This window comes from Citrus clementina, unplaced genomic scaffold, assembly GCF_000493195.1.
Source record: "Citrus clementina cultivar Clemenules unplaced genomic scaffold, Citrus_clementina_v1.0 scaffold_2, whole genome shotgun sequence".
NCBI classification, from domain to species: domain Eukaryota; kingdom Viridiplantae; phylum Streptophyta; class Magnoliopsida; order Sapindales; family Rutaceae; genus Citrus; species Citrus x clementina.
The window spans coordinates 17305386-17308533 of NW_006262688.1; the positions used below are offsets into that span (position 1 = coordinate 17305386).

A 3148-nucleotide genomic window follows, 5' to 3' on the forward strand; every position below is an offset into this window, starting at 1 on the left:
ACTCCATGAAAAGTTTAGGTGTTTTCTCCATCCAAGGTTGTAAGTGTTTGAGTAAAGATTGTTCTAATTTTATCCGTTAAAATTGCCCATATAGTTGACTGAGGCTGGATTTCCGGGACAATTATCAAATAGATTCCCTTCTCCGCTATAAACATAGGATACCTCAACAATTTGGTTGATAGCTGGTGGAGTAGTTGTCATAGCCTTCACCATATTTGTTAATGAAGTCACTTGGGCTGATAATGTTGTCAAGGCATCTACATTGTGAACTCATGTTGTTTCTCTTGTTGTAGCTTATCTGGTAAATGGCCACTGATAGTTGTTGTTGGTTATCATCCCCAAAATTTCATAAGTCTCATTGTAAGACTTAGACAACAAGACCCCATTTGCTGAAGCGTCCACCATCAATCTAGTGCTTGGGTTTAAACCTTTGTAGAAAGTGTCCAACTATATACAACAAGGAATACCATGACAAAGACATCTCCTGAGTAACTTCTTGAATCTTTTCCATGCATCATACAAGCTATCATCTTTAAATTGAGGGAAAGATGTGATTGCATTCCTCGATTTTGTATTTTTGGTCGGTGGGAAGTACTAAAATTTCAACCAAGTCATTCCATGTACTAATGGAGTCAATGGTAGAAAGTTTAACCATACCCTTGCTCAATCCCTTAGGGAAAATGGGAAAAGTCTGAGTCTCTATGTTTCCTGTGATGCTCCAGCAATCTTGAAAGCATCATTTACTTTTAAAAATAGTTTAAGCTGTAGATGAGGATCTTCTGATGGTAGTCCATTGAATTGCCCTACTGTTTGAAGCATCTGAAACATCACTGGTTTGAACTCTAAATTATTAGCTTCCACTTCACTTCAGGCCTGATTATTCCAAGATTTATGGTTTGAGGACTTAATACGGCATAATCTCTTATAAATCTATCTCTATCGTCTGCCATGTGGATAATATTGTTGTTTCCTGGTTGCTCATGAATAATTTGCCCATTCTGACCTTCGTGACCTCCTTGTACATTGATTGGTTCTATTACTCCACGAGGATTCACATTCCCTAAATCTTCCAAATCATCCATGTCTATAGCAGCTTTTAAATTTCTTTACTCTCTTCTCAGTCTCCTTGCAGTTCTTTCAATTTCTGGATGAAACTGAAATTCAACAGGTTTGTATTTACACATGCAAGGTTGCTAGAGCACTTCTGTCAACAAAGCAAATAAATTAAAAGAAAAATAAAAATTTCGCACCAACTAAAATTGATTTCACAAATCGCAATAAACAATCAATCCCCGGCAACGGTGCCAAAAACTTATTGGGTGATTTCTAATGCAATAGGCGTCAATGTGTAAGTGTACACAACAAGTAATATACTAATGAGTATTTAGATCGTCTCTACAGGGATTGATGTTATCAGATTTACGACAGTAATCTTAACAGTGCAATTTCAATGTAAATAAATTAAAATAATTAATTATTCTAATGAACTACTAAATTAAATATGCAAGTAACAAAATGCAATAAGGAAAATTCTCGAGCCAAACACGAGGATGTAATCAATAAGTAAGAAGTAGTTGAATGAGTAAACTTACTTAATGATTATGACTATTTTTCTAATTAAGATTCTGTTACTACGGCATCTACTACAGTACTGGGCAGAATCCCTCATGCATCCTCAACTATCGCTTGTTGGATATCTTATATCTAATTGCAACCTAACAATGACCAATTTTTACACTAACATTATATATAACATTATATGTTCTACGTTACAGCTACCCTACAAAGTAAATCTATGTGTCTAGTTCTTTACTAATTTTAGACCAAATATGGCCTTATTCAAATCAAGATTAATTGAACTTAACCTAATCTAAAACCATGTATTGTCTTAATTTATTCTACTAAGTCAGACCTTTTCTAGGCTCCTTTTAGCTAGTACCACTAAATGGGTGGTCAGCCGAAATAGGGAATTGCAATAAGTAAAATTAAGACAAAATACTATAGCAAATACAAAGTAACACGCATACATCAGTCAAATACCCATTAAGCTTGTTTATTACCCAACCACAACAAAGTTTAGTTCATGATTTGTGATAAAACAATAACAAAAATCATTTTAGCTATTAAATACATTCCCATAAATAAAGAAAAACAAGAAAAGAATATGAGGAATTGAGTTCCCTTGATCTTGCGATCTCTCTTTTTTCTCCTTAAATCTTCTATTGCAGCCATCAAATCTCTCTTTTCTCTGTTTTCTTGTTGTTTTTTCTATTATTTTTCCTTGACCGATGGCTCTCTCCTTTTTTTTTTCCTGTGTGCTCCTTTTATATCTTGGAATTAGAGTAACCAGAAGCGTGTGGTCACATATCTCCATTTTTTTAAGCTTCAAATCGCAATCATTTAGCTATCGTACGTGAAATCTAGTCTGTCGTTGCTACAGGATTGCTACAGCAATGGCCATAGCATCTTCATTGTTCTAGACTTAATTTAATTCCTCTATAGCCAAGTTCTTTTGTTATCTCTGCAAGTCTGCTACAATAGTATTCCATCATAAAACTTGAGCTTTTTGGTTACCTACAATCATGCACATAATTTGAGCACAAAATGATCTAAAACAAAATTAATTTTTTTAAAAATAAACTTAAATGGATGCTCATACAAAATATAGCTAAAAATGCAATAAAAAAACATCATTTACTCTCTAAGTAATATTGATTTGAGTCTAAAAGTGTCATAATAACTCTCATTTCATAGAGTTATCACAATCTAAGATTAATAAATGGATTTTGTTGCTCTAGGAATTTAACCTCATAATCAAAAATAAAAAAAGGGTGCCAAAAATGTTGTTGCAGACTATCTATCAAGACTTACAAATAAGCCTTCAATTGATACAATACTTATCAATGATTATTTTTATGATGAACTTTGTTTCTAAAAATAATATGTTATCCTAACATTATCAATTTTTTTGCAATAAGTGAAATTCCATCTAGTTGTTACTCCCAATATAAGAGGAAATTTTTAATAGAGATGAAAAGTTTTTATATGAATGATTCATAATTGTTTAAGTACTCTTCTAATCGAATTTTTTGATGATGCATACATAACAATGAGATAAATAGTTTCATTCAATTTTATTATTCTAAAG

General features: G+C 32.6%; 1 non-coding gene across 1 annotated transcript; it reads left to right on the plus strand.

The window, feature by feature from the left end:
- Positions 1–463: 463 nt before the first annotated feature.
- Positions 464–571, plus strand: LOC112101249. The gene has a single exon (XR_002907376.1). It is a non-coding gene; the product is annotated as a small nucleolar RNA R71 (small nucleolar RNA).
- The last annotated feature ends 2577 nt before the right edge of the window (positions 572–3148 follow it).